The sequence below is a fragment of the Rhinolophus sinicus genome, linkage group LG02 (genome assembly GCF_036562045.2).
Source record: "Rhinolophus sinicus isolate RSC01 linkage group LG02, ASM3656204v1, whole genome shotgun sequence".
Lineage (NCBI taxonomy): Eukaryota > Metazoa > Chordata > Mammalia > Chiroptera > Rhinolophidae > Rhinolophus > Rhinolophus sinicus.
The window spans coordinates 59,808,726-59,823,110 of record NC_133752.1 but is presented as its reverse complement, the minus strand read 5'-3'; the positions used below and the strand labels follow the sequence as shown (position 1 = coordinate 59,823,110).

Here is a 14,385-nt window from a genome sequence, read left to right as displayed (position 1 = left end):
AAAAGGCAAAGAAACAATGAAGACACCGAGCCACCAGAAAACAAAAGATAGAATGACAGAAAATCCTCAATTATCAATAATCACCCTAAATATAAATGTCAATTACCCTAAATATAAAAAGATAGAATGACAGGAAATCATCACTTATCAATAATCACCCTAAATGTAAATGGACTGAACGCACTAATAAAAAGGCACATTGGATCAAAAAACAAAACCCAACCCCATGCTGACTCCAAGAGACACATGTCAGCTACAAAGATAAATATAGACTGAAAGGGAAAGGGTGAAAATTGATAGTCCAAGCAAAAGGAATTCAGAGAAAAGCCAGTGTATTCATATCAGATAAAACAGACTTCAGGATAAAAATGGTAACAAGAGACAAAGACAGATATTTCATAATGATAAAGGGGACTATACAACAAGAAGACATAACAGTCATCAATATTTATGCCCACAATCAGGGAGCACCGAAATATACCAAGCAACTACTAACAGAAATAAAGTGAGAAATTGACCAAAAAATGGGAAAAGTTTCTGAATACACATATCTCCAAGGGAGTTGTCAACAAGCATATTAAAAAGGTGCTTAATATCATTAGGCACCAGTGAAATGAAAGTCAAAACCACAGTAAGCTATCTCTTTACAACCACTAGGACAGCGAAAAAGAAAAAACAAGTTTTGGCACATATGTGGAAAAATTAGAAACTTCATACCTTGCTGCTGAGACTATAAAACGACAGGTATTCAAACCAAAGCTTGTGAATATTCATAGCAGCAGCATTCACAATAGGCTACTTATGGATATAACTCAGATACCCATCAATCGATTAATGAAAAACCAAAATGTAGTATGTCTATACAATAGGGTAGATTTCACCATTAAGAGGAATGAAGTAATGGTACATGCCATAATGTAGATGGTACTGAAAACATGCTAAATGAAAGAAATCAGACACAAAAGGCCACCAGTTGATTCCATTTATATTAAATATGAAGAATAGGTATTCCATAGATATAGAAAGCATTGTAGTGGTTTCCAGGGGCTGGGAGAGAAGGAAATAGAAAGCAATTGTTTTATGAGTTTTCTTTGAGTGATGAAAATGCTCTGGACCTAGATAGTGGTGACATCACACAAAATTATGAATGTATTAAATGCCCTAGGAATCACACACTTTAAAATGGTTAAAATGGTACATGTTATATTATGTGAATTGTCGCGTCCAGCACTACGCGGGTTGTGGGGAAGGAGAAGGGCGGCGCAGGGTTAGGAAAAGACAGTAGCCACAAACAGAGTATAAGCACGGGCCAAGGGGAACAGTCTCAGGGACTGAACCCCGAATCGAGCCAACGTGTAGTTTTTATTGGTAAACTTCTAAAGAGGTAATGATTGTTAATCTCAAGATCTGTGTGTTATGTAGCCTGCTGGCTGTCTCTCCGAAAGTTCCCATTGTGTTCCAGCCTGAACTTTCCTTCACACCGTACATCTCCAAGGAATCCATTGAAGGGGAGGGACTGATATCTCTCCATCGGGCCTCAGTTTGCTGAGGCACTCCCTTGTGAAATCCTGGGAAGAGGGCTGGGGAACAGACGGTTTGGCAGCTGTAAGGCAACAGTGAATTTTACCTTAATTAAGAAAAAATGATACATGGCTGGCCAGAATTAGACCAGAGTCATTAGTTTGTAAGCCGATTAATTATACCATAAATTAAATCCCTACATATTTGAAATAGGAAATATTGTTATTTATAAATTTTCATTTGAAAGATATTACATTTAAAATATATATTAGGTAATTTATGTGTAGACTAAGATTGTGAATGACGGTAGTTAATGCAAATTTAATTTTGCTATATACAGTAACTATATACAGCAACTGTTTTTAGAGCTTTCTCATATTAATGCATTCATCCTTTAAACAACCCCTGAGGTAGTTAATACCATTAGTATAAATACATTTCACTGGTGGGGAAACTGAGGCATAGAGCAGTTAAGTAACTTGCCCAACTCCACATAACTCTGTAGTGGTTTTGCAGGGACTGGGTCCAGAGTGCAAGCTATTAAACACCATGCTATAGTGACTCACCTTTCTGGATTGCAATTATTTTCAAAATGTAACATTTATAGTTTCACCTATTTATAGCCATCTATAGCTATAATATTGTTACAAATGTATAATGTAAAAAAATGTAGAAATATTGTTCCAGATGTCTATCACTGTATAACAAACTGCCCTCAAATGTACGAGCTTAGAACATCATTAAGCATCATTCTCTCAATTCTGGGTGTTGGCTGGGCTCCACTAGTTTCTTCTTGCTTGGGTTGGTTCTTGATTCTTGGTTTTCTCAGGTGGTTATAGTCATATGGTGGCTGAGGTTGTAATCATCTAAAGGTCATTTACTCACACATCTGGTGATTGATTTGAGAAGACTCAAACCATTGGGGGGCTGGGGAACTGGGGGGCTGGAACAACTGGGAATCTAAGGCACATTGTTGTCATCTCTCTACTACTTGGTCTTTTATCTTGGGTATTGCTGGTGTGGCACCGTGTTCCAAAATGAGTGGATATCTTGTTTCCCCGAAAATAAGACCTAACCGGAAAATAAGCCCTAGCATGATTTTTCAGGATGCTCGTAATATAAAATAAGCCCTACCGTATTTCCCCCAAAATAAGACCAGGTCTTATATTAATTTTTGCTCCAAAACACACATTAGGGCTTATTTTATATTACGAGCATCCTGAAAAATCATGCTATGGCTTGTTTTCTGGTTAGGTCTGATTTTTGGGGAAACGTGGTAGTAAAAGAGAGGGAGTGAAAAAGAGTGAGAGAGAGACAGAGACAGAATGTACTGCCTTTTCTATCAGAGCCTTGGAAGTTAAGCTGCATCACTTCCACTGAATTCTTTTTGTTAAGACAGTTGCAAGGTCTGCTAAAGTTCAAGGGGGAAGAAAGATGTTCAAGGGAGAAGAGAGATGGAGGATTTTCAAAGTATTTGTAATCATGTCTCAAAATCACCACAAATATACCTTGCAAAGTAAGCCAGCAGAGGTCACTAAACCACTACAAAATTCATGAAATGTTAACATTCAAAACACAGTAAAATCATTAAGAACTGTGAGTTTATCCGTATCCATCACCGTATATTTGATCCCCTTTACCCTCATGTACCACCCCCTGCTCCCTTACCCCAATAAACTTTAACTGAAAAAAAAAGAATTGTGAGTTTAGATTTTCACATGCATTAAAATTTTTAATATATTGTAATATAAATATTGTAATATATATTTACTCCTAGATATTTTAAATGAAAGGTTTTTAAATATGAAAAAAGTGCCCCAATTTGATACAATAGATAATATACCAGATTTTTGGTCAATTCAAGTAGTCTGAATGACACCACCAAACTGATAATCCAAATGTTGGAACTTGTTATCTTGAATCAATATGTTTATTTCACTAATGAAGATTTTATTCCATATGTGGAAACCATGTTGTGATATTTATAAACGTTTAAATTATCATCACTGGAAATTCTATATATTCTTCCGGAATATGTCCTCTGTTTATACAAATTTGCGTATATTTTACTTTATTTCCAAAGAAGAATATCATACTTGTGTTTTTTCTGGAAGTTATTTATTTAGCAATGTGACATAGAGAACATGCAAGAATATTGCCTATAATCTAATATTCTTTGTTATTACTGTATACCTTATACCTTTCATTGGATGTAAGTGTGTTCATTGACTGATAGGTATTTAGGTACCTGAGGGAACATAGTATACATAAATATATGCCTGTGTAAGTTTTTACATGACAGATCGTAGGAGTAGAATTCCAGGGTTAAACAGTATCTTTAGATTTTATTTGAAAACATTATTTCACATTATCCTCCCTAAAAATATTTTTCTCAGATTCTTTTTCTAATAGAAGAAAATTTCTTCAATCAGCAAAGCAATAACAAACAATATTTGTCAAATAGTCAAAGTTTTCTACCTGAGATTGGGAAGGGGATAAGAATGTTCACTATTCTGCTTTAATTAATCAATATTGTATTTGAGGTCCTGGCCATACAGTAAAGCCCAGAATAAAAATAACAGATTTTTTAGGGAAAAAGGGTAAGGGAAAGAAAGGAAGGTTGGGACTTGGACTTGAAGGTCCAAAGCAAGCCAAATTATAGTATACAGTTTAGAGAATGTTACATGTGTACAACATAAGGCGGACCCTAAAGCTAACTTTAAGAAAAAATCAGCAATTTATAAGAGAAACTGACTTACTGTAAAGGTGATTGATTTATCTTGCTAAACTGTAAATATCTCACTTTGACATTACTTCACAAAATTTAATAGAATGACCACTTCCCACATAATTTTAAAAAATTACATTTTAATCATTTCTGTAGAATATATTTTATTATTTGAAGTAGAAATAAGAATGTCTTATTAAACAATGAGCTAAGACCCAAAGAATGTCTTAGTAAACAATGAGCTGACTTTAAGTATATCGTCTGTAATCAGTTCGGTAAGACAGTTTACTACACCTTAATTCCAAGCATAAAATGGACGATTTAGAAAGCTTTTTGATTGAGGAAGATGAAAAACAACTGTCAGGACACTCAAAAAATCTGCAGGTTAAAACACAAAATCCTGTTACTTTTATTATAACTCACATGTTCAAGACACCAAATGCTGAAAACACAAGACAGTTGTCAGAAACACTATTATAACCTATTAATAACTGCTATCATCCAACAAATTATAATAAAAATGCCTCTTATAATAAGGAGTTCATTTATTGTTCACAGATATTGTAGAATCCTAGGCTCTTCTGTACATTTTTGAAAAAAATTGCAAATCAAAATATTCTTAGGGTAATGTAGCAGTCCACATCTTTCTCAGGATAGACTATATCAGCTACCTCAGAACTTTGGAAATGTACCCTCAATTTTGGCAGCATAGGCCATGAAGCCCCCCATAACATGATGGACTCTTAAAGAGTCTAACTCTTGGACAGCTGTCAAGAATTGTGGATCTTCATGGCTTTCTGGGATTCACTGACCAATTTACATATCACATAAATGGGGAGACCTGCTCCTTCCCGTGTGCTCTGCTTCCCTTCCCTGATAGCCTCTCCTAAGAATTGCAGGCTGTCCGCATCTCTTGGTTCCAAATGTTTCAAAGGAATGTGTAGGGCATGAGGCAAACAACACTTGTCCACCTCCACTTGAGGCCAGATGTCTAGCAACAGGTAGTGTGACCCAGAATCCGGAAATCACTTAGAGTTGGTGATGGAAACTCGCTCTTCTGGGCTCAGCAACTGCAGCGAGTGGTACTTATTGGTGGCTGAGGAGCACAGAAGTCTTCTCAGTTCTGCAAGTTAGTCACTGGGCAGCTCCTGACATGCTGCACATTTGGGCCCGTGGCTCCACAGCCCAGTACAGCAGAAATGTCTTCGGTGGGCATCAAAGAGCTACAGGTTGCCACTGTCTGAGGGGCCCAAACCTGCAGCAATCTTCAACACCTCCAGTGCCTGCAGGCCACCGAGGACCCCAGTTATGACTCCAAGCACCCTGCCATCCATGCAGTTGGTCACTGTGGGGACAGAGCCCCAGAGAGCAGTTTCCAGGCTCTTGGCCTCATGTGGAAAGGTGCTGGCTCGGTTATTAGATGGCCATCAGCCGTAATCAGATGGCCATCCACTGTGGCTGGGTGGTCATCAGCTGTTACCAGTTAGCCATTAGCCACTAATATAACTGCCGTGGCTATGCTGGCAAAGGGGTTGGTTGGTTGGCAGAGAAGTGGAGGGTGGATTATGGCTAGCAAGTGGGGTTATCAAGCAGACTACGTATTGCAGATCCTGTGGAGCCAACACAGCCTCCAGAGAGAATATAGTGGTATGAACTCCCTATCCATGGCTCCATTGGTGTTTCCTTTTGGTGTCACCATGTCCTGCGTTCTTGTGCGGGGAGTGGGACCAGAGATCCTGCATCACACGCACTCCTGTCGGAACTGAGGTGGTGCAGCGAGGTGGGGCCCAGTAGACCCTGTCCTGGAGGGTCTGCTCATTTCTACAACGTTGTAATTACAAAGCCAAGGCAGGCCATACTGGCTGGCCACTGCCAGGTGCTGAGCCTTAGGCAGCTGAGTACACTGAAGCCAACGACTAGCCGGGACCCAATCTCCAGGCACAGCAGGGTGCAGGCCCAGCTCAGGCAGCACTAATGACTTGCTGGCTGTAGCACAGAATCTCATCTTGGGACCGGTAGCCTCGGTGGCAGGGGCAACACCAGAACCAGCTATTCTGGCTCCTGCTGTGCTAAAAGAACTGCTGCCAGCCTCTGCTTCTGGGAACTCAGCGCCTCCTCATGCTGGGCAACTTCAGCCTTCAAGGTGAGTACTTCCTGGAAGTCACAGCGACCTTTCCCCACATCAATTCTTCTGTTTGATAAACCTTATATGGTAACAATTTGTTGACTCAATTTGCATTTACCTAAAATCAGTGCCTTTGCCATTGTTTCTGTGTTATTGTCCATTTTTATGTGAATTGTCTGTTCATATCCTCCATGTATTTTTGTCTTAGACTGTTTGTCTTTTTGTTTGTGATTTGTAAGATTTCATACTATAGAATGATAACCAATCTTTATTTGTTGCATGTATTACAGGATAGATTTGAGGAAAATTATTGATTTAACAATATTATTTACTATCGCATTATACTAGTTCTATTTTTCTGTAAAATTGTTTTTTTATTACTAAGTTCAAAACGACATAATGATTAGACATTAATACCGCTCACAAAGTGATTACCCCAACAAGTCTACTACCCATCTGATATCGTACATAGCTATTATAATACCATTGACTATATTCCGTGTGCTATACTTTACATCCCATAAATGAATACACACAGGCGCGTGCACAGTGCCAAAAAATGTATACACATTTTAAGAAAGGAAAAAACTGTATTAAAATTGAAATACTCAATATATAGTCACTTTTGACTTCGGTAATTACAAGAGGTGCTCAAAGTGTTTACCGTCAGCATCCAGATATTTCTGATTATGGCGAACTACTACTGTTACATAGATAACATCGCTTAAAATGTGTATACATTTTTTTGGCACCCTCAGGGTGTGTGTGTGTGTGTGTGTGTGTGTATAAAATTATAATTGATATTCAATATTATTCTATATTAATTTCAGGTGTGCAATGGCTAGGCATTTATATAATCTATGAAGTGATCCCCCCCATAAGACCAGTACCCCTCTGACACCCTACATAGTCTTTACTACATGACTGACTATATTCCCCATACTGTATTTCACATCCCTGTGACTACCAATTTGTACTTCTTAATCCTTTACCCTTCTCACTCATCCCCTAACCCCCCTCCCACCTAGCAACCATCAACTTGTTCTCTGTATCTATGAGTCTATTTCTGTTTTGGTTGCTTGTTTATTCTGTTCTTTAGGTACTACATATAAGTGAGATCATATGCTATTTGTCTTTCTCTGTCTGACTTGTTCCATTTAGCATAATATCGTCTAGGTCCAGCCATGTTGTTGCAAGTGGTAAGATTTCATTCTTTTCTAATGGCAGAGTAATACTACATTGTATAAATGTACCACAATTTCTTTATCCAATTGTCTATTGATGGGCATTCCTGTTGTTTTCATATTTTGGCTATTGTGAATAGCGTTAAAGTAAAACTAGGAGTGCATATATTTTTTCAAAATACTACTTTGGATTTCTTTGGATCAATCACCCAGAAGTGGAATTGCTGGGTCATAAGGTAGTTCTGTTTTTAATTTTTTGAGGAACCTCAATACTGTTTTCCATAGTGGCTGACCCAATCTGCAATCCCACCAACAGTGCATGAGGATTTTCTTTTCTCCACGTACTCGCCAGCACTTGTTTGATTTATTGATGATAGCCATTTTGACAGGAGTGAGGTGTTATCTCATTGTGGTGTATGTTTGCATTTCTCTGATGATTAGTGATGTTCAGTACCTTTTCATATACCTATTAGCCATCTGTATGTCCTCTTTGGAGAAATGTCTGTTCAAGTCCTCTGCCCATTTTGTAATTGTATTGTTAGTTTTTGGTGTTGAGTTTTTTTAAAATAAATTTTGGATATTAATCCCTTATCAGATGTAGCATGGCAAATATCTTCTCCCTTTCAGTAGGATGTCTTTTTGTTTTGTTGATGGTTTTCTTTGAGGTAATCCCATTTGTTTATTTATTTATTTATTTATTTATTTTGTTTCCCTTGCTTGAGGAGAATTATCAGTAAAAATATCACTAAGGGTAATGTCTGAGAGTTTACTTCCTGTATTTTCTTCTAGGAACCTTATGATTTTGGGTCTTACATTTAAGTCTTTAATCCATTTTGAGTTTATTCTTGTATATGGTGTAAGAAGGTGGTCCAGTTTCATTTTTTTTTTTTTTCCTGGACCTGTCCAGTTTTCCCAGCACCATTTAATAAACAGACTGTCTTTACCCCATTGTGAATTCTTGCTTCTTTTGTCATCGATTAAACAACCATATAAGCATGGGTTTATTTCTGGGTTCCAAATACGGTTCCATTGATCTATGTGGTACTGTTTTTATGCCAGTACCACGCTGTTTTTATAACTATAGCCTTGTAGTATAATTTGATATCAAGTAGCGTGATACCCCCTTATTTCTCAGGATTGCTGTGGCTACTGTATTTCCCCGAAAATAAGACCTAACCAGACAATCAGCTCTGATGCATCTTTTGAAGCAAAAATTAATATAAGACCCAGTCTTATTTTACTATAAGACTGGGTCTTTATATTACAATATAATACAATATAATATAATATAATATAATATAATATAATATAATATAATATAATATATTACCAGCTCTTATATTAATTTTTGCTCCAAAAGATGCATTAGAACTGATTGTCTGGCTAGGTCTTATTTTCGGGGAAAAACGGTATTTGGGGTCTCCTATGGTTCCATATAAATTTTAGGATTATTCTAGTTCTGTGAAATTTGCCATCTGTATTTTGATAGGGATCGTGTTGAATCTATATATTGCTTTGGGTAGTATGGACATTTTAACTATATTAATTTTTCTTGTCCATGAACATGGTATGTTTCCATTTATTTGTATTTAATAAATTTGTATTTAATTTCTGTCTTCATTGTCTTATAATTTTCTGAGTACAGGTCTTTTACTTCCTTGGTTCAATTTATTCTTAAGTATTTTATTATTTTTTTGATGAAATTGTAAATGGGATTGTTTTCTTAATTTCTCTTTCTAATAGTTCATTATTGGGGTATAAAAATGCAAGCAATTTCTGAATTATTATTTTTGTATCCTGCTACTTTACTAAATTCATTTATCAGTTCTAATAGTTTTTTGGTGAATCTTCGGGGTTCTCTCTATATAGTGTCATGTCATCTGCAAATAATGATAATTTTTTGTTCTTTCTTTTCCATTTGGATGCCTTTTATTTCTTTTTCTTGTCTGATTGCTGTGACTAGAACTTCCAGTACTATATTGAATAAAAGTGGTGACAATGGACATACTTGTCTTGTTCCTGATCTTAAGGGGAATGCCTTTAGCTTTTCCTCATTGAGTATATTAGCTGTGTGTCAAATATGGCTTCTATTATGTTGAGATACGGTCCTTTTATTCCCACTTTGCTGAGAGTTTTGTTTTATTATTATTATTATAAATGGATGCTGGATTTTGTCAAATGCCTTTTCCACATCTATTGATATGACAATATGATTTTCATTTTTATTTTGTTTATGTGGTGTATCACATTAATTGATTTGCGGATATTGAACCAAGATTGCATTCCAGGGATGAATCCCACTTGGTTGTGGTGTATTATCTTGTTAATGTACTGCTGAATTCGGTTTGCTAGGCTTTTTACATCTATGTCATTAGGGATTTCGGCCTATAGTTTTCTTTTTTTGTAATGTGTTTGGTTTTGGAATCAGGGTAATGGTGGCCTCTTAAAATGAGTTTGGGAGTCTTCCCTCCTCTGTGATTTTTTGGAATAGTTTGAGGAGAATAGGTATTAATTCTTTTTTGAATTATTGGTAAAATTCACATGGGAAGCCATCTTGTCCAAACTTTAGTTTGTTGGGAGCTTGTTGATTACTGATTTAACTCCATTTTGTTGGTAGTAATCAGTCTGTTCAGATTTTCTGTTTCTTCTTCATTGAGACTTGGAAGATTGTATGCTTCAGGACATTTATCTGTTTCTTCCAGATTGTCCAATTTGTTGCTGTATAGTTACTCATAGTATTTTCTTAAATTTTTTTTGTATTTCTGTGTTGTCAATTGTCACTTCTCTTTCATTTCAGATTTTATTTATTTGGGTTCTCTTTTTTTCTTGATGAGTCTGGTTAAAGGTTTGTCAAATTTTTTTTTAACATATACTTTGTATCTTTTTTTTAAGAGGTTTTTTTTTTTTTTTAATTTTATTGGGGAAGGGGAACAGTGTGTATTTTTCCATGATTTTTTCCAAGTTGTTGTCCTTTCAATCTTAGTTGTGGAGGGTGCCATTCAGCTTCAAGTTGTTATCCTTTCAGTCTTAGTTGTGGAGGGCACAGCTCAGCTTCACATCCAGTTGCCGTTGCTAATTGTAGGGGGTACTGGCAACCTTGTGGTTGAGAGCTCACTGGCCCATGTGGGAATCGAACCGGCAGCCTTCGGAGTTAGGAGCACGGAGCTCCAACCACCTGAGCCACCAGGCTGGCCCCAGGTTTGTCAATTTTTTTATATTTTCAAAAAAACTAGGTCTTGGTTTCATTGGTCTTTTTCACTGATTTTTTTTTTTTTTTTTTTTAGCCTCTATTGCATTTATATCCACTCTGATCTTTATTATTTCCAGCCTTGTACTCACTTTGGGCTTTGTTTGCTGTTCTTTTCCCAGTTCCCTTATGTGTAAAGATAGACTGTTGATTTGAGATTTTTCTTGTTTCTTTAGATAGGCCTGCAGTGCTATGAATTTTCCTGTTAGGACTGTTTTTGCTGTGTCCCATAGATTTGGGGTTGTGTGTATTCATTTCCATTTGTCTCAAGATGTTTTTTGATTTCTTCCTTGATCTCATTGTTGATCCATTCATTATTTAGTAACATGTTATTTAGTCTCCATATTGTTGTGTGTTCTTCAGTTTTTGTTTGTTTGTTTGTTTTGTTTCATTTTTTGTAATTTCTAATTTCATACCACTGTGGTTAGAGAAGATGCTTGATATGATTTCAGTGTTCTTAAACTTGTTGAGACTTGGTTTGTGGCCTAAGATATGGTCTATTTTGGAAAATGTTCCATTTGCATCTGAAAAGAATGTATATTCAGCTGCTTTGTGTGAGGTGCTCTAAAACTATCAATTAAATCCATCTGGTTTAGTGTGTCATTTAAGGTTGCTGTTTCTCTGTTGATTTTTTGTCTGGAAGATCTTTCTATTGGTGTCAGTGGGGTGTGAAAGTCCCCTACTATGATTGTTTTACTTTATGTTCATCAATATGTGCTTTACATATTTAGGTGCTCCTGTGTTAGGTATATAAATTTTTACTAGGGTGATGTCCTCTTGTTGGATTGATCCCTTTATTATTACATAATGCCCTTTTTTGTGTTTATTATAGTCTTCATTTTAAAGTGTATTTTGTCTGATATAAGTATTGCTACCCCAGATTCCTGGGCTTGTGTGTCTATTTCCTTTGCCACATTGAGGAATTTTTCAGTCACTATTTCTTTAAATAGGTTCTCAATACTTTGCTCACTCTCTTTTCCTTCTGGTAACCCTAAGGTACAAATGTTGTTACGCTTGATGTCATCCTACAGGTCCCTTAAAAGGATCTTAATTATTTTCATTTTTGTTTTATTTTTTATTGTTTTTCTGATTGAGTGTTTTCTGCTACTTTGTCTTCTAAATTGCTAATTTGATCCTCTGCTTCATTTAACCTGATGTTGATTCCTTCTAGTGTATTCTTCATTTCCATTATTCTTTATTTCTGACTGGTTCTTTTTTATGGTTTCTATGTCCTTCTATATACTTTCTATCTCTGTTGAAATTTTCACTAAGTTCCTGAAGCATTCTTATAATCAGTGTTTTAATCTGTCTCTGGTAGGTTGGTTGCCTCCATTTCATTTAGTTTTATTTCTGGAGGTTTCTCCTATTCTTTTGGTTGGGGCATATTTCCTTGTTTTCTCATTCTGGCTGCTGATCTGTATTTGCTTCTATGAATTAGGTAGATATCTTATGTCTCTCAGTCTTTGCATGGTGGCCTTATGTAGTATGTTTCCTGTGTGGTTGAATGGTGCATTCTTCCTGATCTACTGTGTGTGGGTTCCAGGAGTTTCCCTTGTATGTGTTGTATATGTTCTCCTGTTGTAGTTGAGTCTCAATTGCTTTTGGTGCATCAGTGGGTGGGATTGACTCCCAGACTGACTGTGAGGAGTGGCTATGCACAAAGTGTATGAGCTGCTGTATGGGGGCTGACCCCTTAGAGGAGGATTTGTCCCCTGTTGGTGCTTGTTCCTGTAGAGAACTCCTCTTTGGGTGTGATGCCTGTGGGGCTATCTAGGTAGTGCTCTGGAAAGGTCTGAAGCTGGCCTCTGGGTGTATTCTTTCTGGTGTCTCTTGGGAGGGGCTCCCATGAAGGCCAATTTCAACCTTGCCTGTTACCAACCCATGTCTATCTAGTAGAAGCCCCAGAGCTATATGTGTTTGGCTGCTGCCTTTGCTGGAAGCATGTGGGAGTGGCCTTACTGTGAACTGAGGCTGGCTGCCACCAGTAGTGTGCCTGAAGCTGCTTAGAAAAAGGCTCAGGGCCCTCAGCTCATTGCCACCTGCTGGCTGCCCATAAGGCTCAGCAGTTGAAAGAGCCTCCTTAGTTGTACAGGCTGGGCTGGTTGACCTGGTGTTGAGAGTGCCCATGGCGATGCAGCACTTGTGGGTGAGTTGGATTCCCTGGGCATCATGAGATGTGGCTGGTGGTTTTTACAAAGTTCATGCAGATTCAGTTCCACTTTCATCTCCACTCCTCCTACCAGTTCTGATGTAACTTCATTTTTATGTCCTTAGTTATAGAGTTACTGTTTGGCTAGTCTTGAGATGATTCTTGATCTTGAGGTTGATTGTTCTATAATTTATTTGTAATTTTGATATGATCCTGGGATGCAGTAGGCATAGCATTTACCTAACATGCCATCTTGGGCATGTCTCAGATTGTTTGAATTATCTAGAGGAGTTCTTTGGAAAATTCTGTGGTATAATTTGGCCACAGAATTTCCTATAATTCCGCCAGCATAAAATTTCAACTTTAAAAAAAAAATGAATTCATGCCTCATGCTTGAGAATGTTTGTTGTGAGACTTTGATGATGGTCTTTTGACCAATAAAAGAAGGGATGTTTTTCTCACTTGGACCCCTTGGATCCTAGTTTGTAGGTTTTAGGAGGGCCTTGAGAATTATTGTGACCTGATTTTCCTATTTTCATAATATTTACACAATATTTGTATTCTTTGCATTGTTATTGATTATGGTCATTTATAGTGTGCCCAGGTGTAAAAGAAAATGATGATTGCAATATTTTTGTCATGCCAAAGGATTTAATGTGTCCACATTAGGTTAATGGTTGGGAGGAGACAGCAGGTTTCTGAGGAAAGGGAGAAGGAATGAGACATGCCGATCTGGTATGGTTATACAGAATAATAATCATTATTTCAGACTCGGTTCTAAAAAGACACTGAGTTGCTCACCATATCTGTAAGTAGCTAAATGATGCTGTACCTATTTTGAAAGAAGTGGACAAATGTAATTACTTGTGCACCAACCTAATGTGTGTACACACACATTGAAGAGAATTAAAATTCAAGAAGTTTCTTTAGAGTATGGATTCTACATTATCAAACCTAGAAGTGGGGGTACCTTACATCCACTATGAAAGGCTGATGATAGTGAAAGCAATCAAGTGAATATTTTTAAGGGCTGTGAGATAAAGATAATTAGGTACTGAAACCCAAGTCTTTCATAAATAACTCAGTTTTATAGTAGGAATCAGCTATAGTTGTAGTTATATTTTTAAATCCACATTCATTTTGATGAGAATTGACTTAAACTGGATGAAGGTAAATGGCTTGACATGTTTTCAGGTAAGAGTGATGCTGAGTCTGGATGCTCAGTAAAACCAAGGAGCATTACTGGTCTCCCAAAATGAAATGGAACAGTTAATCTTTTTACATAATTCTAACCATTGAATAATTTCTTTAGCAAAAGAAGAAACTACAGAATTCTGCACCAAAATGAAATTAAAATATTCTGAATATTTGCAAAATAATATTGATGTGTGTATAGATCTCTTAGTGTTCATGTTCCATGTGTAATGTTTG

The 14,385-nt window shown here is 36.9% G+C and overlaps 1 pseudogene; it reads right to left on the bottom strand.

The window, feature by feature from the left end:
• Positions 1–4,921: 4,921 nt before the first annotated feature.
• LOC109436810 (adenylyltransferase and sulfurtransferase MOCS3) lies at positions 4,922–6,254 on the bottom strand (annotated as a pseudogene).
• Between the last annotated feature and the right edge of the window lie 8,131 nt (positions 6,255–14,385).